Source organism: Microtus pennsylvanicus, chromosome 17 (assembly GCF_037038515.1).
Source record: "Microtus pennsylvanicus isolate mMicPen1 chromosome 17, mMicPen1.hap1, whole genome shotgun sequence".
Lineage (NCBI taxonomy): Eukaryota > Metazoa > Chordata > Mammalia > Rodentia > Cricetidae > Microtus > Microtus pennsylvanicus.
In genome coordinates this window covers 12900040-12923691 of record NC_134595.1, presented here as the reverse complement: position 1 = coordinate 12923691, position 23652 = coordinate 12900040, and the positions used below count along the sequence as shown (strand labels likewise).

The window sequence follows — 23652 nt, the reverse complement described above, 5'->3', positions numbered from 1 at the left end:
CATTGACTGCCCCCATCCAAAGGTCTCCAGAATTCCTGTTCTTGCCAACAGCTCCCAACCTGGGGGGGGGGAAGGAAAACAATGTGAATGAGATGACAGCCAATCTATCAATGCTTAAGGATCCCTTAAAGGCACACAGGAAACCTAGTCCAATCACTTCTCTCTTTAGCACACCCCAACTTGCAGCACACAATGTGCTTTACTGACACTAACACCCTGAGGCAGAAGCTTGCAGTTGATCATAGCTCCTTGAGAAGAAGCACCTTTGGCCATCATGAGCCTGGGACATGCACACTGTGATGGTCTCCAGCATAGACTTTGCTGGCATGACTACACCGGGGCCAGATATTCACCTTCCACAATTTTTCAAATAACTCAATGTATTAAACATGTTCAGAGATGCACAGCATCCTTATACAAAGACTCCATAGTCATCAGGAGGGAATAAGCTGGGGCTCATGAGCAAGACAAAACCAAGAGGACCAGAGAAAACAGCTTCAAGAAAACAGAGGAGGCGAAGCAGTTTAGGAAGAGTCAAGTCAGAAGAGAAGCACACCATCCCAGGACCAAAAGGAGGAGGAATCCACCTGTGCTCAGCCACCACAGCTTCAAGAAGCCTCGAACCCACCCCAGCATGCACATGCAGGAGTCTGGGAAGGACTTTCACCTCTTGTGGGGGAAGTGAGAGAAGAAAACTGGCCTCCCCTGAAATTTGTCAGCTATTCCTGCTACTCTGTACTCTATTATTACAAGAGTTTATTGAACTTTGATCTCTGGGGGAGTGGCATTGAATATTCGCAGGGTGACATTTATTCACTTTCTTTTAGTTCCTTGAGAGAGAGTTCTCTCCAAAGCGCTCTATGTCCTGGTAATAACATCATAGACCAGGTTAGCCTTGAACTCAGTGATCTGCTAGACTCTGCCTCTGCCGCTTCCTCTGTCTTTTGAGTCCCTGCCTCAAGAGTGCTGGAACTAAAAATATGCTTCAACAATCCAGGTAGAATCAAGATTCTTTCTGTACATGTGGATCACCAGGTTTCCCAGCATGATTTGATGAAGAGTCCACGTGTAGGCCAAGGCAATTCTTGCTGCTGACCTAAAATCACAAGAGACTTTACTGAATGTATTGACTTAGCTGCATGGATTTACAACTGCAACTCAACTCAGATTCTTTTTTCTGACAGTACCTTTGTTTCCCTTGTAGGCTGGACTTCTGACAATGCCTATCTACTTCCAGATAGTACAACATCTGGATTTGACTCAAGGAATGTATTCAACCTGTCCCTAGATATTTATGGTGTTTGTATTTTCTCAATATGCAATCCCCAGCTACTGTGTAGACACAATACTGTCCATTCTAACAAAGCCTATGTGCTGTCAAGAGTCACTGGTCTAGATAAATATAACAAAGCCAGCAGGAAAGGATCCCACAACCTGTATCCAAGCATCCTGATAGGGGCACGATTGACTACAAGAGAATGAAGGAGAGCAATAGTTTAGGGAGGTACCTTGTTTGATCACTCTTTCTGTGTTTTTTAACTACAGAACTTGGGACTCCATGAGTCTACTGGGCTTCACTGTACTCCTCAGAAAAACAGAAAGGCATTTGAATGGATATACATTCATGTTAAGATTATTATTTTAATCTTTATGTTTTCAAATTAAGTGTCTTGTAGAATAACACTTGTTGAACAAAGCTCAGGAATTATTTTACATATTAAAGCATTTAACAAAAAGATGTACTGAATTCTTCTCATGGACTTTAAGTCTCACTGTACTATTTATTCAATGAACAGATTTTATTCTGTATATTGTATACTGACAACAGCACTCAGTTCCCACTACCTGGCCATTCCTTAGCTCTCGCCAAATATCTTAGGAAATGTTCTTCTGCTTTATAGGACTGCTTACAATTTCATGAATGTCTATAGGTAGAGATGTGTCACCAAGGATCCACATAGTGAGACAGGATAAGAAGATGTTTCTGTGGGACTGGATACATTTGGTACAATATAATTATCTCGAGTTCCAAGGATTCTCCTGCAATCACCTTGACTGCATTCATTGTTTCTACTGTAATGAGTTCCACTGTGTGCAACATCACGTATTTCTTATCATTTGCTCTGCTACTGGACACCAAGTTCAGGCCCTAACACAGGTATCCTCATCCTGAACAAACTGCAATATACAGCAATGTGCAGAGCAATAATCCATCCAACGCCTTGGAACAGCATGGACAGGAGGAGTGGTAGACCTGCTTTGGTGTTTAAAGACACTGTATATTGAAATACACAGAGGGTACAATACTTCACCTTACACCCACCAACTGATTTGCTGCTCCTACGGAAGCAATACTTGCAAGTCCCCAACTTTCAGATAACCCCCCACTTCTTATATTCTGTACCATCTAGAAAGATCAAGTCCAACTGATCTTAGCTAAAATATCTCAATGGGATAGTCATTTTATTATGGGGTAAAATACCAGGCTACACTACTCTACCTGAGTGCATTAGCTCTTACATACAAACCACTGCACTCCTGCTTGCATCACAGTCCCTGATATTTGGATGGACTGCATTCTGCATGATCCATTTTGGCATAAGAGGCAATCATCTCACCACAACAGCAGCCACAGCCACTTAGTATCAGCAGCCAAAACTTTTACACTTTTTCCATCAGCACCAAAAGCACACAGAAAAGGAAGTCGAGAAAGGAGACAGACTGGAGCAGTTCCATCTACACCTGCAGCTGCACTAATCTCACGCAGAAGCACAAAGGTTTAGAAGGGAAATGCAAAGGCCTATCCTTTCCCTTCAATAAAACAGTAGGAGTTCCCTTCCCACTGTGACCTGTGATCCTCTGAGCCACAGGAGATTCTGTTGTACATCACGGCACAACATAAAAATTCCCTTCTATGAAAGCCAGCCTGCTAGCAGAAAGGGAGGTTACAGTTCAGTCCAAGTCTGACTTCTAGATATCCTACAACTGAAACAGAGGGACAATCATCTACTTCTTACTCATACCAAATAAAAGGATCCAAAGAGCTTCATCTTTTGGGAGGTCTTGAAGAGTTTCTTGACCAGCATCTCCTGAGTCTTAAGATCATTTCTGGGACATAGAATATAGCAGGCATATGGCTTCAGTGAGTGCCATATTCCACTCATTCAGGGTCCCATTTCTCAACTTCTCTAACTTACTTTTGCTCTCTTTGGAGATGCTATCCATAATTTTCAGGCACTGTGACGATACCATGGTACCACCGACGATAAGAAATGTTTCGTACACATGTGAGCAGTCTCTGCCTGTCCCGGTGCCCTCGCCTGAGGCCTTTACTCTGGGCTTTTGGTGCCTCCCAGAGCTCGGGGCCTCCCCCGGGACAAGGTCGGGACCAACAACCTGTGACCGCTCCCACGTTTTCAATGCGGCCATCTGGAACCAAGAGCGACTAATTCGTGAGTTCACCTGGGTTGGATAGCCTTCCCATTAAGCCCAGAGAGCTCCAGCTCTCTTTGGTGCCCCCTGGGTAAGGTTGCCGATTCCTCCCCCCTCCGCCCGGCCTTCCACCCTAGGCTAGACCTGTTTTTTTATCCGCGCCTGGGAGCTCGGAGCTCCCAGTTCTATCTTTTTCTGTTTTCTTTCTGATCTCTTTTCTGTCCTCTTTACGGGCTCCATACATGGCGAGCGCCTCTCGGCTGCAACAGGCAGCCCCCAAAGGCTTAAGTGCCTCCTCCTAGCCGGGATTATTCCCCATCAGAAGCTAGGTTCGGGTCAGTTAGGCTATAGCAAGGCCCCCTGGTTGCTCGGACGCCTGTAATTAGGGCTGCTTTGTTCGTGGCACCTCCGTGTGCCTTCTGCGGATAGTTTCACGGTTCTAGCCATGGGTGCTAAGACTTCTAAAACGGTTCCCCTCGCCTCCCCATTGGGGCAGCTGCTGGAAGCTCTGAAACCTCATGCCCTAATTCCCTCCGTGAAGTTATATACATTAATCCGTCTTTATTCTAAAACTTGGCCAAAGTACAATTTACAGGGTTCCTTCAGGTGGCCTTCTCAGGGTTCATTTGACCCCGATATTTTACAGGAATTGGCTAACTTCTGTCACCGTTCGGCTAAATGGAAAGAAATGATGTACATTATGGCATTTTTCTACATGGCCATTAAGATTGACCCCTCCGTTGCCTCTCACTGTTCACCTGCACACATGTTCTTATCAATGCCATCCCTCCAGGAACCCTCTGCTCCTGCCATGGATCCCGCGGACAAACCTCCACCCCCCACCCCCCAGGCCTCGAGGGGCCACTCGCTCTTGCTCTCCCCAGTCGAGTGACAGCAACAGCTCACCCATTCCTCTTTCCTCCAAGGTCTCTTCTAGGCACAGGAAGCACACACCTAACACCTCTAAACGTTCCCCTTCCAGATCCCCAAAAAGTCCCATTCCAGATCTGCAAGGACTTCGCATAGCCCCTCCGATAGAGTCCCTCATACATATTCGTCCAACAGGTCATGCAAGCAGCTGGAGGCTTCCCACTGCCACAGGTCACACAGGCAGCCAAAAGCATCTTCGGACTCCTCTCAGTCTCCTCTCCACCCTACTCCACCCCCTCTATCTTCCAAAGCCCCTCTAGGCTCCCGCTGTCACTGATCACCATTCTCCCATTGTTAAAACACCCACACCTAAGGATATCAGGTTCCTAAAAGCCACAGCGGCCCCCTGTCAGATCTGCCAAAAGATAATGGCCCAGAGTTTACTTCCCAGATTTCTCAAAATCTGCCTAGGGCACTTGTGATCCCCTGGAACTTCCACACACTGTACCACCCTCAGTCTTCAGGTAAGGTAGAATGGACTAACTGCTCTTTAAAGGAAGCTCTCGTTAAGATGTCACAGGAACTCCACCTCGACTGGGTAAGGCTTCTGTCCCTTGCTCTTCTCAGGCTTCGGGCTCTCCCAAAGGGCCCCCTTTTCATTTCACCCTTGGAACTCATGTATGGGCAGCCGGTTTTAACCCCCGGCCTCTCATCGGGAACCTCTCTCCTTCCTGATCACCTGCTCACTCCCCTCCTTTTCCACTTACCTTCACTACTGTGGGACTTCACAGATCACTCATTACCTCAACCATGTGCTAATACATGTCCACCGCCGGTGAAAATAGGAGATAAGGTATTACTCTCACCTCCAGGCCAACGTCCCTCACCTCTTTCCCCTAAATGGTAGGGTCCTTTCAGAGTAATTCTTCTAACCCCCACAGCTGCCAAGCTTGAAGGAATTCCCTATTGGATTCACCTGTCATATCTTAAACTGTTCATCTCCATGGCTCAAGATAATCCTTCATACACGGTAACTCAGACAGGACCTTGTTCTCTTAAGTTCCAAAGGATACCATGTTCAGCCCCCTCGACTCCAGTCTAAGGGAAACAGTGGTCCCATCTGTCACTTAATCCTCCTGTGTTAACACACCCTCCCTTCTTTAAATTCCTAAATAACCATCCAGCTGTCGTTACAGATATCATCATCAAATACGGAGTCAAGGGCTCAGGCGGTAAACAGATTCTTAACAAAGTTCCTTGACATAACATGTCAGTCGCTGACTGCAGCAGTGACCCCTGAAATGTTAAGGAATATACGGTTAAAATCTATTTTCTTTTAAGACACTTTCTTTAAACTCTAGGAAGTCAGCCCGCCCCACCTAAACAAATCAAACACAAAGCGGATCATTAACGGAATAAGTATCATTTAATTTTTTTTATCATTCTTAACCCCAGACCTCCTAAAACTCCTCCACCCCAAATTTCCCCTTTAATTTTCCAAACCTCCTCCCAAACCTCCTCTCCCCTTTAATTTTTTTCTCTCTACTAATGCGACTTTTGTCTTCCAGCAACTAAACTATGACCCAGATACTCAGGAGGAGCCAGACAGATGTGATTTCTTCAATCAGCCACCTTAAAAAGCCAGCAAACAGGACATTACCAACAGGACATCGCCAGAAAAATCGGACACTCCCTGGATCCCTCGACGCCCAAAGGACATCGTCAGAATAATTGGACACTCCCTGGATCCCTCGACGCCCAAAGCCAGCAGGAAGCAGTCATGAGAGACCGGGCTACGCCCCCTTTCCCTACCCTTTAAGACCCCCCACAATTTTTTTAATAAAACCAAAAGGGTGAAATGTTGTTCCTTTTGCAGACTACAGCTCCCAGCATCCCCCTGGACTGGAAGCCGCAAAGGTGCAGGGCATTTCTCCCAGATGCCCGTGTGTTCCCCGTTAAAAACAGGGGTTACCACGAGCTCTCTCTCTCTCTCTCTGCCCCTCTCTCCTTTCGTCTCTGCACACCTGTCCCTTACTTGTTGTTACCCCAACATTAAAGTGCACCCACGTGGGACTGCCGCGTGTCTGTGTCCTCGTCCTAACCCCGCATCGCCGTGTGTCTCGCGTAACGTCTCCACTCTCTAATCCCGCAGACAGACAAACAAGACAAAAAAGAGTAACAGAAGCAACAAGAAGACAAGTGTCTTAGAGTTCATCAACATGCACGCAGCACACCGAGCCCTGACCTTGCACATAGTCACAAAGGAACACTTTGATCTCTTCCTTGGGTCATGGACAGATGCTCATGGCACAAAAGCCAGACGGACTGGAATGGCCTATCACCTGAGTTCCCTCAACAGCAGTTCTCCCTCCTGCCCGAGACTACTCACTGTATGTAAGTGTAGGCTGATGGGACACTTTCCGTTGGAAGGTGACCCATTATATGTACATTATACACTGCTTCATCAGTGAACCTTATAAGAGCACTGCCATGATAGCCTAGGCTAAACGCCATAGGAAGTGGCACGTCCATGCCATGATTGACTCTTTCAGTAGCCCACACCCTAGCCTCCAAGGCTACTGTTGGTCTCCTGGCATCTTCTCCAACCAATCCCATCTTCTAGTTAGGAATCGAGCCTTCCCATTGGCTGTTGCCTCATTTATGACATCATTCTCCCTCCAACCCTACCAGCACCTGGTAGAATCTTGGTGTTTCCATGGTGATGACTGTAAACAAATTTGGATCATCACAGGTCCAGGTGACCAGTGACCAGTGAGTGCTGTCTGATACTGGACACACTTGCCACTGAGGTCAGCTGATCAGACAAAGCCGACCGATTATCTTGCTCCATTGTTCTTTGGATTGCTGATCCTCTCCCCTTGACCATGTCAGGTAAGGATAGAGACTTTAAAACATGTGATCTTCTCCACTGACTTTTACTATACTAGTAAATCTTTACTGAATGTGGATACTATTGATGTTGATATAGATATCTAAATTTGAATGTCACATTTAGCTTTGGTTCTTACTAAGTATGTGATTTTAGATAGAAAGTTTATTCTCAAGTGTTTTCCATCCACCTCAAGGAGTGAACAGTGTCACTATGCTTGGGGTCTGTACTGTTGGGTTTTCAGAGGAAAGTGAACAGGGAATAAAATCAGGCCCTTTTGGATGGTATTAAACTACAGAGACACGGGAACATGAACAAGGCGCTCAGAGATCTAGCACTCCACACCACTGATGAGACAGTCTCCCCCCACTACTGTTTCCAGTCTTAGTTTAAAATTCAGGGCGACTCTAACAGTATTGGTCACACCACGGATGGTGGCACACAACTATAATCACTACATAGAGAGAACTGAGTGGTATGGAGGACAGTTCAAGTCTAACTAGCTCTACACTGGCCTCTCTCTACACTCACCAAATGAATATTGACTATGGACAAAATGGCGACTGCCATGGTGTGCAGTTACTTGGACTTCCCTGGATTAAACATGGAGAGTGGAAGAGAATAAGAGGACTGTGGAATCTGAGAAGGCAGTTGTTGTACTGAAAGAAATATTGACGGTGTTGCTGGAAGGACAGACCCACAGGAAGTCAGGGAAGGGGGCAAACACAGTACGGGTCTAGAAAGTATATAAATATAAGAAGGCACACTGCAGAGGGGACCCAGGTGGTCAACAATGGTAGTTTAGAACACAATGTTGAAGACGACCACAGAGTATAATCAAAGCAGACAAGGCATTGTCATTTCCCAAGCCATATTTAACCCAACGTACTGTTCAGATTAGTCTGTACAAAGGTTCCCTGGCACATATAGAAAGAATATCCTGATCTGGTCCCTGGCTCTTACACTCCATCCAGACCACTTTCTGCCCAGTTCCCCATGTCTCATGTGCACTGGTGGTGTTGGATTGGATCAACTGGGGCTGCGAAGTCCAGTCAGTTAGAGTCTGACCATGGCAACTGACACGCTGTTGTGAGGGGGAATTCTCACAAGGATTCCCCCTTAGAAGAGATATAAAAATTAACAGTTACTGAGGAGCAGTTAAGAAAACAATTTAATCAACAGATATTAAATTGAGAAGCAATCATATTCAGAGATGATCCCCATAAAACATTAGCAGTCTCAAGAGGACACACTAAACTGGTGCAAACAAGAAGAAATGTTGTCAGTAGGCTGTATTTCTGAAATCATATTTGAATAATGCTTAAAACTTATAAAATTATAAGAGATCCTCATTTGTACAAGAAATGCAAGGGAAAAAAAGAGAGAGGGGAAAGGAATAATTACCTAAATTCCTTACTCATTTGTTAAACATCATTTCAGAAAAAAACTCAATAAAATAGAGATTGGCCTGGTGGTCATGGCAGGGGCTCCAGCACCAGCACTTTAGAGGCAGAAGCAGACCTGTCTGTGTGATTTCAAAGCCAGACTGATCAACGTAGAGTGAGTTTAGGTCACTCTATACTGTAAGATCTGCAGTGAACAGGACAAAGTTCCAGGTATGGAATATGCCTATGGGTCTCTTCCCAATAATAACCTCTGTTGTAGAATATATTTGCGAGGAAGTGTCCCAACAGGCATTATTATATTACAATCAGGAAAAAGAAGCATCGTGTCTAGATCTGAGTGAGGATTAAGGCAGATTGACCAGGATTTCCATGCCCACACAGGAGAAAGCAGAAAGTTCATCTAGTGATTGTCATCCTACATAGCACCACCGATCGATCTTAACCCATTTGCTTGGGATATGTAAGGGAACATAGGTGCTAGACTCTCCCACTCAGTACAACCTGGAGATAACACAGTCCCTCCCAGGGGATAGAAAGCTTCCATCTCAAATTTGTCCAACTCTCTTCTTGCTTCCTACAGAAAATTGCCAAAGTGTACCTTTCACTGGGACAGAATGTGCTCTGCAGCCCTCTGTGCCTGTGCTGAGGAATGCCACACCCTCAGCAGGAAGTGTGTGCAATTTCTATGGGGTCTGTACCCCAGCTGTGAGCTCAGCATGGCTCCTGTCATCAGACTCCAGCACATGCTGCCAGCAGCTCACGGACAGTGCCTGTCTTTACCAACGAGCTGGCACGACCATGCTGACTAAGCCAACTGACCAGAACCAGATCTCTACTTCGACATTTTTCTATCCAAGTGTTCTCCACTGGGATCTCAGAGAAAGCACCACCAGAAGGGAAGCTCCGTTCCTGGATGCCCCTTTAACTGTCATTGACCAGAATACCACCCCCTCATCTCGGTCTATAACAGCCCAGTGTGATAATACTTTCCATATCAATGCATTACCGCCATCCTATCCAACACTCTCTGCCTGCCTTGTACAGGCAACACCATCAAATGGACCAGATCAACGATATATCCTGGCACCGTGCTACCTGCATGGAAGTCAGGTCTATTACATTGACCAGAACAGCCTGGGTCCTCCGATGGCTGAAGAATCCTGGCAGTGCCAGCAGGCCTATGGCTCTGTGTCCTGCTCTGGGAATCAGGCTTCCTCTCTGCACCCAGAGATGGTGATGGCACTACAGGACATTCATCCAAGGAACATCCAAACACCTTTCTCCACCTCTCCCATCTACTGGCCCTCATCTGCTCAAACCATGCCAGACACCAGTCTTCAAGGTGAGTAAAGCCAGGAGAATTGGTGTGTGATCAGCCCTCAGAGGAGACACAGCTCTACATTTCAGAAGTGGATGTCCACACAGAGGAAGAATGGGAGTCCTGACATGTTGGCTGTGGCTCAGGCTCATTACCCCTATATTCAGTCTCTATAATGAAAAAGAATACAGGAAAGTGAGTGACATCCAACCTTCATTAGACATGTCCAAGGACCACACCACAGGAACGCATTTCACTGCCAACGCTAATCAGCCCCACGCACCAGCTCACTAAAATCACCTCCTTCCTAATCTGTCTCCAGATTCTAGACGACACCAAGAATTTTTTTCTGTTTTTGTACCACTAAGTTTCCCCGAGTTAAAACTAGCATCTAGAGAAATGGAACCCTGATCTGACCTGGAGGAAGTCTTCTCCCACACTCCTAGTGTCTGCTGTGACATTCTCTAACACTTAAGATGTAGTGACAGTTTGCTCTGACCTGTGTAATATTGATAAGCAGGATTGAAGCATCTTGCCCTATCTGTCTCGCTCAACCTCTCTCTGTCTTTGTCTCTGTCTCTTTTCTTCCTCTAGATCTCTCTTCCACTTTCTCTTTCTCATTTTCTTTTTCTTTCTGAATCTTCAGCAGTGACCCAAGGCCAAGACTATGTAGACATGTTCTCTGTTACAAAGTTGAAGCTAAAAGCTACTACAGTCTTACATTTTCACATCACTAACTAAAATTCTGTGAAACGTGGAGCTTAAGGAATATCAGGGCTTTTGAACCGCTCACCTTTCAGAATTGAGGAACTGATATGGATACCTAAACCCATATAAAAATCCAGTCTTCAGGGCCATATAAGTAATACAATGAACAGAAAGAGACTGGTAGAGATGAGTAAGATTAGGAAATAGTGAGCAACACAACCTGTCTCAGAGCAAACTCCCAAGGCAATGAGAGGCACTGTTCCAAAGGAAAATGGGGGAGACCGGGAAGAACGGACACCAAGGAATTCTGTCACCTCCCCATGATCACTAAGCATGTACACACCACACAATCACAAGAGAAAACATGATCTCACACGGTCATGAGAAACAAATGAGTAGTTACTATGTGTCTCCAAAGAGGGCTGCTTTCCCTGCTCCTCCAGCAGAACTCATAGCAATGCCTGCAACGCTGCTGCAGGATCCTCAGTGCTCAGGTGCACTGAAGGGGGGGGGGCTAGCATCTCACTTACCAGGCACTGACTTTGAACTTCCTCTCTTTCAGTGGTGGAGAGGGAGACGACCCTGGGGTTGACACCTTCAGAGCAGACACTGTGTCTGCTGCAGAATCCAGACCTCAGCAATGCCTGCACCCAGGATGCCCATATGACGACAGCACCTGTCAGTGGGGACAGGTCATTAACTGCCCTCATGCACAGTCCTTCTGAATTCCTGGCCCTGCCTCCAGCCCCAAGCCTGGAAAAGACACAGAAGAACAATGCAGATGAAATGAATGCTGAGCAATCAACACCTCTGGATTCCTATGAGCGCACAAAATGTAACCAAGACGCATCACCCCTCCCTTTAGCACACCCCGGCATGCAGCAGCCCTTGAACTACAGTGATGTTGGGAGCCTGAGACAGAAGCTAGCTTCTCAAAATGTCACTTTGGGAAACAATGGCCTTGGTCTGGAAGACCCTGAGGCTCTGCAGAGTGTCATGGAGTCTAGCAATGACTTTACAGACATGACTACTCTGGTGGCAGATATTCACCTTCCCCAACTCTTAAACTCCATCACTGACCTTGACCAAATGGAAGATCACACTGCAAGCCAAACCAAAGACTCCAAAGACATCAGGAGGGATCAGGCCCAGTCACGCACCAGCATCTTTAATGGACAATCTGAACTAGACATCAAGGAAAGCCAGAAAGTCTCTGATGTGTTTCATGGAGCTCTTCAGGCCAGAACCCATCACGAGGATATGCTGAAGGAAGATGATCCTGGAACCATAGACAACATGGCCAACCACGTGCAGAGCAAATCTCAGATATTTGTACCCAAGAGGCCCAGCGTCGCAAGGGCACAGGGGAAAGAAAAGGCCAAGGAGACCAGAGAAAACAGCTCCAAGAAAACAGAGGAGCTGAAGCCATTGAGTCACAGAGTCAAGGCAGAAGAGAAGCCCGCCATCCCCAAGACCAAGAGGAAGAGAAATCCACCCGAGCTCAGCCATGACAGCTTTAAGAAGCCTCGAACTCACCTCGGCATGCACATGCTGGCGTCCGTGCAGGTCTTTCACCCACTGGGGAAGAAGAGTGAGAGGAAAACTGGCGTCTCCTCCTCCCGGGCTCTGCTGAACTTCAGCAGCAACAAAGATCCCAGGACGGGTCCTGATACCACATCACTGCTGGATATGCCACGTGAGGGCCAAAGCCTTGACAAAAGCCCGGGCAAGATTCAGAGACCAGGGAGCAGTGCTCACAAGCGGTGTCCATCTCTGTCCCTGGATGTGCTGCCCCCACACAGGAAGGTCAAGTTAGTACCTCTTCCTTTCCCAGTCCTGGACAAGCCTCAAACCAAACCTGTTTCTAGAAAGCTTCTCTCCCTGGCTTCACGCAGGCCCAATGTGGCTTACCCAGTAAGGCCTCACTCCCACTCAGCTCAGCCTCCCACGCTCAAGCCATCCCAACCAGCTCCTGCCAGCACATCACTGATGGCCTCTGACAAGCCAGCTCTGCCAAACGGCACCAGTGCCACACGAGGCAACATAACCAAGCCCATCCAGTCTTGCCCTGGGCCTCAGCTGGCTGCCTCTTTGCCTGCACCCTACAGAGTATCATCTCACACTTCACTCCACAGGGAGCCTCTTTCTGCTGCCAGCAACAAGGCCCTCTCATCTCCCAAAGCTAAAATCCAATACCTGCTGCTAGACTTCAGTTGCCAACCCATCCCATGGAGGAAAGTGGACATTCCAGGGCCAGTCATCTCACAGCCCATCACTGAAGAGCAGAGGCCAGTGAGGGAGGCCATGAAGAGGCGGGCTCAACAGGAGCGAGAGAATGCTGCCAAGTGTACCTCCCTGGGAAAACCACAGCTTTTCCTTCAGAGGGAGAAAGATATGGAAATTGCAAGATATTATGGCTATGCAGGGTAAGTGCTTCCCAAACCTTTGGGACACAACGCTGTTCATCATACACAGGTAAGATGTAGATACACATAGATATTCATGCATACATGAAGCTTAGAGGCTTAGCCTAATGTGTAGATATGTAGATACATACATAGTAATGCAGAATAATATTTAGATATATGCATATATATGAATGGAAAGACATAGTTTATAAATTTATAAATATTTGAAGACACTATAATTGACTGTAGAAACTTAAGACTGTGATTTTATCCATGAGTATATAGAGAGGGCTTTGATGTCTTCCTTAGAACTTTACTATTATTAATTTAGGTTTACTAGTTATGTAATAATACATGTTACGTAGATACAGCATATGGTATAAGTCAGTGGTACTACTTATTTAATGTTAAAGCTGTAGCAAAAAGCTCTAGCGGCAATAAGATTATTTTCCTGGACTTTAATTTTCAGGATCCTAGGATGATGTGGAAATCCCCTCTGTATGCTGTGAATATGTTTTATTACCATTGGTCATTAATGAGTAAAGCTGTTTCAGCCAATGACTGAGCAGGTCAAAGCTAGGTAGGAAATTCGAGCTGAGATATAGAGAGAAAGCAGGCAAACTCAAAAAGATGCCATGTAGCTGCCGAAGGAGAAAGATGCCTGAATGCCAGAACATTGCCAATAGGTCACAGACTCACGGTGAGAACAGATTAATATTACTTGGCTTTATTAAGATGTTAGAGTTAACCAGGAATATGCTGGGGTCATTGGCCGAACAGTACTGTAATTAATGTGGTTTCTGTGTGATTATCCGGGTCAGAGTTACTAAACATGGTAGGTTTCCTAGAGTGTATACTGTAAACTGAACACACTCCTGCTGTCACCACACTTTCTCCCATTATGAACCTCAAACACGAGCCCTTTAAACATCAGTACTCTGCCATAGAGATCTGCCTGCATTTTCATGATATGAAACATAGAGTCCATGTATGCATAATCAAGATCCTACCTTGAAAGAAATTCTTCAAGGCAAGTATCTTTCTGATATGGGTTGATTTGGATTACTGGGTTTATCTCAAATTGTATCAATCTTTGAAATTATCCATTTAACATGTTCATTTCTCGTGTGTGTGTGTGTGTGTGTGTGTGTGTGTGTGTGTGTGTTATCCACATGAGCTACTGTGTAACAAATGTGTGGAGTGCTCACAGAGGCCAAATCTGGGCATCAGGTCTCTGGAGTCTGGAATTAATAGAGACTGAAAACCATCATGAGGTGCTCTGAATTCGACCTGGGGACTCTGCGAGAAAATCAAGTGTTCTTGTCTAAGAAGCCATCTCATCACACCCAAGTTGAGTACACATAATGCAAACAACATAACCTTAGCCTCTCTATTGCTGCAAAGACTTGACTGTCTACGAACATCACATGTTTTTCACCCATGGAAACACTGTTGGACACCATGCCTGGTTCCCTGATGTACTGTAGACAGTGCTGCAATCAACACTGACGGGCAAGTGCCTCTCTAATGTCCCGAGTTCTTTGGGAAGGTGCACATGAACCATGGGGTGGGCCAGATGCAGGCTTTGGTGGTCCCGGAACACTGACAGCCAGTCAGGATGGAAAACGTCCAATCCCCAGCAGAAGTAGATAGCATTCCTCAATGTGAATTCCCATTAGCAGCATTGGTCACTTTTTCCAGTCAGCCTTGAATGGCATCCACTGGAGGTTCACTATGCATTTCCCTGATTCCTCCTGAATCAGAACATTTGGATGTACTCACCCTCAGTTTTTCCAAAATCTGTGAGAACAGTCTTTTTCTATCCCCTTTAATACCTGTGTTGTCTTCTTTCTTATGATTTACTTATTTAATTCTAAATCATCGAGATATTAATCTTCTAACTGAGCTATCAGTAGCAAAGATTTCACTTGGTTTTCAAGAAAAAACCCTCAAATAATGGCTTCTCTTGCTGGCAAAGAATCCTTTACTTCCCTGAGCAACCATTGATCAACTGACATTTGATCGCCTGATATTTTCCTCCATCCTGACCTGTCCCTGCATCTTAACCTCCTTGCACTATTCTGTGCTCTAACTATTTCAGAGTTTGTAACACATTGTCCTCTGAGGCATATGGCATTAACCTTGTATCGGGTGACACATAAGAAATAGAATTAATTTATTTATAAGTTTAGTTTCTTGAGACAATGTTTCTCTTCATATCACTGAATATTTGGGAACTGACCTCACTAATCAGGCTAGCCTTGAAATCACAAAGATCTGCCTGACACTGCCTTTGTAATGCCTTTGCCTGTGTCCCTGCCTCAAGAGTGCTGGGACTAAAGGAATGCACCAAAATCACAGGTGAAAGCACCTTCCTTTCTGTATATGTGGGTCACCGATTTCCCCACCATGATTATGTGAGGATGTATGTTAGCAACAGTACATTTTTGATAGCTACCAAAAGTCACAGAGGCTGAACTGCTTGCGCTTACAACTGTAATTCCACACAGATTCATTGTTCTGAAAAATTGCTACTCAAACAGAGATCATAGGAACGCCTTCCCCATCACTATAACGGCCTAAGTGGAGAGGGCACAGAAGGAGGGGAGCATCTCACTTACCAGTGACTAACTTCTTCCTTGACTCTTTTTCAGTGTTGGAGAAGGGGGTGTCCCTGGGACTGACACCTCAGGACAGACAGTCCATCAGTTGCAGTCCACAATATTGCTAGTATTCCACCCTGCATTCACAGATGAGGATGCCACCTGTTGATAGGGACAGGTCATTGACTGCCCCCATCCAAAGGTCTCCAGAATTCCTATTCTTGCCAACAGCTCCCACCTGGGCGGGGGGGGGAAGGAAAACAATGTGAATGAGATGACAGCCAATCTATCAATGCTTAAGGATCCCTTAAAGGCACACAGGAAACCTAGTCCAATCACTTCTCTCTTTAGCACACCCCAACTTGCAGCACACACTGTGCTTTACTGACACTAACACCCTGAGGCAGAAGCTTGCAGTTGATCATAGCTCCTTGAGAAGAAGCACCTTTGGCCATCATGAGCCTGGGACATGCACACTGTGATGGTCTCCAGCATAGACTTTGCTGACATGACTACACCGGGGCCAGATATTCACCTTCCACAATTTTTCAAATAACTCAATGTATTAAACATGTTCAGGGATGCACAGCATCCTTATCCAAAGACTCCATAGTCATCAGGAGGGAATAAGCTGGGGCTCATGAGCAAGACAAAACCAAGAGGACCAGAGAAAACAGCTTCAAGAAAACAGAGGAGGCGAAGCAGTTTAGGAAGAGTCAAGTCAGAAGAGAAGCACACCATCCCAGGACCAAAAGGAGGAGGAATCCACCTGTGCTCAGCCACCACAGCTTCAAGAAGCCTCGAACCCACCCCAGCATGCACACGCGGGAGTCTGGGAAGGGCTTTCACCTCTTGTGGGGGAAGTGAGAGAAGAAAACTGGCCTCCCCTGAAATTTGTCAGCTATTCCTGCTACTCTGTACTCTATTATTACAAGAGTTTATTGAACTTTGATCTCTGGGGGAGTGGCATTGAATATTCGCAGGGTGACATTTATTCACTTTCTTTTAGTTCCTTGAGAGAGAGTTCTCTCCAAAGCGCTCTATGTCCTGGTAATAACATCATAGACCAGGTTAGCCTTGAACTCAGTGATCTGCTAGACTCTGCCTCTGCCGCTTCCTCTGTCTTTTGAGTCCCTGCCTCAAGAGTGCTGGAACTAAAAATATGCTTCAACAATCCAGGTAGAATCAAGATTCTTTCTGTACATGTGGATCACCAGGTTTCCCAGCATGATTTGATGAAGAGTCCACGTGTAGGCCAAGGCAATTCTTGCTGCTGACCTAAAATCACAAGAGACTTTACTGAATGTATTGACTTAGCTGCATGGATTTACAACTGCAACTCAACTCAGATTCTTTTTTCTGACAGTACCTTTGTTTCCCTTGTAGGCTGGACTTCTGACAATGCCTATCTACTTCCAGATAGTACAACATCTGGATTTGACTCAAGGAATGTATTCAACCTGTCCCTAGATATTTATGGTGTTTGTATTTTCTCAATATGCAATCCCCAGCTACTGTGTAGACACAATACTGTCCATTCTAACAAAGCCTATGTGCTGTCAAGAGTCACTGGTCTAGATAAATATAACAAAGCCAGCAGGAAAGGATCCCACAACCTGTATCCAAGCATCCTGATAGGGGCACGATTGACTACAAGAGAATGAAGGAGAGCAATAGTTTAGGGAGGTACCTTGTTTGATCACTCTTTCTGTGTTTTTTAACTACAGAACCTGGGACTCCATGAGTCTACTGGGCTTCACTGTACTCCTCAGAAAAACAGAAAGGCATTTGAATGGATATACATTCATGTTAAGATTATTATTTTAATCTTTATGTTTTCAAATTAAGTGTCTTGTAGAATAACACTTGTTGAACAAAGCTCAGGAATTAATTTACATATTAAAGCATTTAACAAAAAGATGTACTGAATTCTTCTCATGGACTTTAAGTCTCACTGTACTATTTATTCAATGAACAGATTTTATTCTGTATATTGTCTACTGACAACAGCACTCAGTTCCCACTACCTGGCCATTCCTTAGCTCTCGCCAAATATCTTAGGAAATGTTCTTCTGCTTTATAGGACTGCTTACAATTTCATGAATGTCTATAGGTAGAGATGTGTCACCAAGGATCCACATAGTAAGACAGGATAAGAAGATGTTTCTGTGGGACTGGATACATTTGGTACAATATAATTATCTCGAGTTCCAAGGATTCTCCTGCAATCACCTTGACTGCATTCATTGTTTCTACTGTAATGAGTTCCACTGTGTGCAACATCACGTATTTCTTATCATTTGCTCTGCTACTGGACACCAAGTTCAGGCCCTAACACAGGTATCCTCATCCTGAACAAACTGCAATATACAGCAATGTGCAGAGCAATAATCCATCCAACGCCTTGGAACAGCATGGACAGGAGGAGTGGTAGACCTGCTTTGGTGTTTAAAGACACTGTATATTGAAATACACAGAGGGTACAATACTTCACCTTACACCCACCAACTGATTTGCTGCTCCTACGGAAGCAATACTTGCAAGTCCCCAACTTTCAGATAACCCCCCACTTCTTATATTCTGTACCATCTAGAAAGATCAAGTCCAACTGATCTTAGCTAAAATATCTCAATGGGATAGTCATTTTATTATGGGGTAAAATACCAGGCTACACTACTCTACCTGAGTGCATTAGCTCTTACATACAAACCACTGCACTCCTGCTTGCATCACAGTCCCTGATATTTGGATGGACTGCATTCTGCATGATCCATTTTGGCATAAGAGGCAATCATCTCACCACAACAGCAGCCACAGCCACTTAGTATCAGCAGCCAAAACTTTTACAGTTTTTCCATCAGCACCAAAAGCACACAGAAAAGGAAGTTGAGAAAGGAGACAGACTGGAGCAGTTCCATCTACACCTGCAGCTGCACTAATCTCACGCAGAAGCACAAAGGTTTAGAAGGGAAATGCAAAGGCCTATCCTTTCCCTTCAATAAAACAGTAGGAGTTCCCTTCCCACTGTGACCTGTGATCCTCTGAGCCACAGGAGATTCTGTTGTACATCACAGCACAACATAAAAATTCCCTTCTATGAAAGCCAGCCTGCTAGCAGAAAGGGAGGTTACAGTTCAGTCCAAGTCTGACTTCTAGATATCCTACAACTGAAACAGAGGGACAATCATCTACTTCCTACTCATACCAAATAAAAGGATCCAAAGAGCTTCATCTTTTGGGAGGTCTTGAAGAGTTTCTTGACCAGCATCTCCTGAGTCTTAAGATCATTTCTGGGACATAGAATATAGCAGGCATATGGCTTCAGTGAGTGCCATATTCCACTCATTCAGGGTCCCATTTCTCAACTTCTCTAACTTACTTTTGCTCTCTTTGGAGATGCTATCCATAATTTTCAGGCACTGTGACGATACCATGGTACCACCGACGATAAGAAATGTTTCGTACACATGTGAGCAGTCTCTGCCTGTCCCGGTGCCCTCGCCTGAGGCCTTTACTCTGGGCTTTTGGTGCCTCCCAGAGCTCGGGGCCTCCCCCGGGACAAGGTCTGGACCAACAACCTGTGACCGCTCCCACGTGTTCAATGCGGCCATCTGGAACCAAGAGCGACTAATTCGTGAGTTCACCTGGGTTGGATAGCCTTCCCATTAAGCCCAGAGAGCTCCAGCTCTCTTTGGTGCCTCCTGGGTAAAGTTGCCGATTCCTCCCCCCTCCGCCCGGCCTTCCACCCTAGGCTAGACCTGTTTTTTTATCCGCGCCTGGGAGCTCGGAGCTCCCAGTTCTATCTTTTTCTGTTTTCTTTCTGATCTCTTTTCTGTCCTCTTTACGGGCTCCATACATGGCGAGCGCCTCTCGGCTGCAACAGGCAGCCCCCAAAGGCTTAAGTGCCTCCTCCTAGCCGGGATTGTTCCCCATCAGAAGCTAGGTTCGGGTCAGTTAGGCTATAGCAAGGCCCCCTGGTTGCTCGGACGCCTGTAATTAGGGCTGCTTTGTTCGTGGCACCTCCGTGTGCCTTCTGCGGATAGTTTCACGGTTCTATCCATGGGTGCTAAGACTTCTAAAACGGTTCCCCTCGCCTCCCCATTGGGGCAGCTGCTGGAAGCTCTGAAACCTCATGCCCTAATTCCCTCCGTGAAGTTATATACATTAATCCGTCTTTATTCTAAAACTTGGCCAAAGTACAATTTACAGGGTTCCTTCAGGTGGCCTTCTCAGGGTTCATTTGACCCCGATATTTTACAGGAATTGGCTAACTTCTGTCACCGTTCGGCTAAATGGAAAGAAATGATGTACATTATGGCATTTTTCTACATGGCCATTAAGATTGACCCCTCCGTTGCCTCTCACTGTTCACCTGCACACATGTTCTTATCAATGCCATCCCTCCAGGAACCCTCTGCTCCTGCCATGGATCCCGCGGACAAACCTCCACCCCCCACCCCCCAGGCCTCGAGGGGCCACTCGCTCTTGCTCTCCCCAGTCGAGTGACAGCAACAGCTCACCCATTCCTCTTTCCTCCAAGGTCTCTTCTAGGCACAGGAAGCACACACCTAACACCTCTAAACGTTCCCCTTCCAGATCCCCAAAAAGTCCCATTCCAGATCTGCAAGGACTTCGCATAGCCCCTCCGATAGAGTCCCTCATACATATTCGTCCAACAGGTCATGCAAGCAGCTGGAGGCTTCCCACTGCCACAGGTCACACAGGCAGCCAAAAGCATCTTCGGACTCCTCTCAGTCTCCTCTCCACCCTACTCCACCCCCTCTATCTTCCAAAGCCCCTCTAGGCTCCCGCTGTCACTGATCACCATTCTCCCATTGTTAAAACACCCACACCTAAGGATATCAGGTTCCTAAAAGCCACAGCGGCCCCCTGTCAGATCTGCCAAAAGATAATGGCCCAGAGTTTACTTCCCAGATTTCTCAAAATCTGCCTAGGGCACTTGTGATCCCCTGGAACTTCCACACACTGTACCACCCTCAGTCTTCAGGTAAGGTAGAATGGACTAACTGCTCTTTAAAGGAAGCTCTCGTTAAGATGTCACAGGAACTCCACCTCGACTGGGTAAGGCTTCTGTCCCTTGCTCTTCTCAGGCTTCGGGCTCTCCCAAAGGGCCCCCTTTTCATTTCACCCTTGGAACTCTTGTATGGGCAGCCGGTTTTAACCCCCGGCCTCTCATCGGGAACCTCTCTCCTTCCTGATCACCTGCTCACTCCCCTCCTTTTCCACTTACCTTCACTACTGTGGGACTTCACAGATCACTCATTACCTCAACCATGTGCTAATACATGTCCACCGCCGGTGAAAATAGGAGATAAGGTATTACTCTCACCTCCAGGCCAACGTCCCTCACCTCTTTCTCCTAAATGGTAGGGTCCTTTCAGAGTAATTCTTCTAACCCCCACAGCTGCCAAGCTTGAAGGAATTCCCTATTGGATTCACCTGTCACATCTTAAACTGTTCATCTCCACGGCTCAAGATAATCCTTCATACACGGTAACTCAGACAGGACCTTGTTCTCTTAAGTTCCAAAGGATACCATGTTCAGCCCCCTCGACTCCAGTCTAAGGGAAACAGTGGTCCCATCTGTCACTTAATCCTCCTGTGTTAACACACCCTCCCTTCTTTAAATTCCTAAATAACCATCCAGCTGTCGTTACAGATATCATCATCAAATACGGAGTCAAGGGCTCAGGCGGTAAACAGATTCTTAACAAAGTTCCTTGACATAACAGGTCAGTCGCTGACTGCAGCAGTGACCCCTGAAATGTTAAGGAATATACGGTTAAAATCTATTTTCTTTTAAGACACTTTCTTTAAACTCTAGGAAGCCAGCCCGCCCCACCTAAACAAATCAAACACAAAGCGGATCATTAACGGAATAAGTATCATTTAATTTTTTTTATCATTCTTAACCACAGACCTCCTAAAACTCCTCCACCCCAAATTTCCCCTTTAATTTTCCAAACCTCCTCCCAAACCTCCTCTCCCCTTTAATTTTTTTCTCTCTACTAATGCGACTTTTGTCTTCCAGCAACTAAACTATGACCCAGATACTCAGGAGGAGCCAGACAGATGTGATTTCTTCAATCAGCCACCTTAAAAAGCCAGCAAACAGGACATTACCAACAGGACATTGCCAGAAAAATCGGACACTCCCTGGATCCCTCGACGCCCAAAGGACATCGTCAGAATAATTGGACACTCCCTGGATCCCTCGACGCCCAAAGCCAGCAGGAAGCAGTCATGAGAGACCGGGCTACGCCCCCTTTCCCTACCCTTTAAGACCCCCCACAATTTTATTAATAAAACCAAAAGGGTGAAATGTTGTTCCTTTTGCAGACTACAGCTCCCAGCATCCCCCTGGACTGGAAGCCGCAAAGGTGCAGGGCATTTCTCCCAGATGCCCGTGTGTTCCCAGTTAAAAACAGGGGTTACCACGAGCTCTCTCTCTCTCTCTCTGCCCCTCTCTCCTTTCGTCTCTGCACACCTGTCCCTTACTTGTTGTTACCCCAACATTAAAGTGCACCCACGTGGGACTGCCGCGTGTCTGTGTCCTCGTCCTAACCCCGCATCGCCGTGTGTCTCGCGTAACGTCTCCACTCTCTAATCCCGCAGACAGACAAACAAGACAAAAAAGAGTAACAGAAGCAACAAGAAGACAAGTGTCTTAGAGTTCATCAACATGCACGCAGCACACCGAGCCCTGACCTTGCACATAGTCACAAAGGAACACTTTGATCTCTTCCTTGGGTCATGGACAGATGCTCATGGCACAAAAGCCAGACGGACTGGAATGGCCTATCACCTGAGTTCCCTCAACAGCAGTTCTCCCTCCTGCCCGAGACTACTCACTGTATGTAAGTGTAGGCTGATGGGACACTTTCCGTTGGAAGGTGACCCATTATATGTACATTATACACTGCTTCATCAGTGAACCTTATAAGAGCACTGCCATGATAGCCTAGGCTAAACGCCATAGGAAGTGGCACGTCCATGCCATGATTGACTCTTTCAGTAGCCCACACCCCAGCCTCCAAGGCTACTGTTGGTCTCCTGGCATCTTCTCCAACCAATCCCATCTTCTAGTTAGGAATCGAGCCTTCCCATTGGCTGTTGCCTCATTTATGACATCATTCTCCCTCCAACCCTACCAGCACCTGGTAGAATCTTGGTGTTTCCATGGTGATGACTGTAAACAAATTTGGATCATCACAGGTCCAGGTGACCAGTGACCAGTGAGTGCTGTCTGATACTGGACACACTTGCCACTGAGGTCAGCTGATCAGACAAAGCCGACCGATTATCTTGCTCCATTGTTCTTTGGATTGCTGATCCTCTCCCCTTGACCATGTCAGGTAAGGATAGAGACTTTAAAACATGTGATCTTCTCCACTGACTTTTACTATACTAGTAAATCTTTACTGAATGTGGATACTATTGATGTTGATATAGATATCTAAATTTGAATGTCACATTTAGCTTTGGTTCTTACTAAGTATGTGATTTTAGACAGAAAGTTTATTCTCAAGTGTTTTCCATCCACCTCAAGGAGTGAACAGTGTCACTATGCTTGGGGTCTGTACTGTTGGGTTTTCAGAGGAAAGTGAACAGGGAATAAAATCAGGCCCTTTTGGATGGTATTAAACTACAGAGACACGGGAACATGAACAAGGCGCTCAGAGATCTAGCACTCCACACCACTGGTGAGACAGTCTCCCCCCACTACTGTTTCCAGTCTTAGTTTAAAATTCAGGGCGACTCTAACAGTATTGGTCACACCACGGATGGTGGCACACAACTATAATCACTACATAGAGAGAACTGAGTGGTATGGAGGACAGTTCAAGTCTAACTAGCTCTACACTGGCCTCTCTCTACACTCACCAAATGAATATTGACTATGGACAAAATGGCGACTGCCATGGTGTGCAGTTACTTGGACTTCCCTGGATTAAACATGGAGAGTGGAAGAGAATAAGAGGACTGTGGAATCTGA

The 23652-nt window shown here is 46.0% G+C and overlaps 1 protein-coding gene across 1 annotated transcript in view; it reads left to right on the top strand.

Annotated features, from left to right (window-relative positions):
* LOC142836859 (uncharacterized) overlaps positions 1-23652 on the top strand; it is a 309196-nt gene that overhangs the window by 150781 nt on the left and 134763 nt on the right.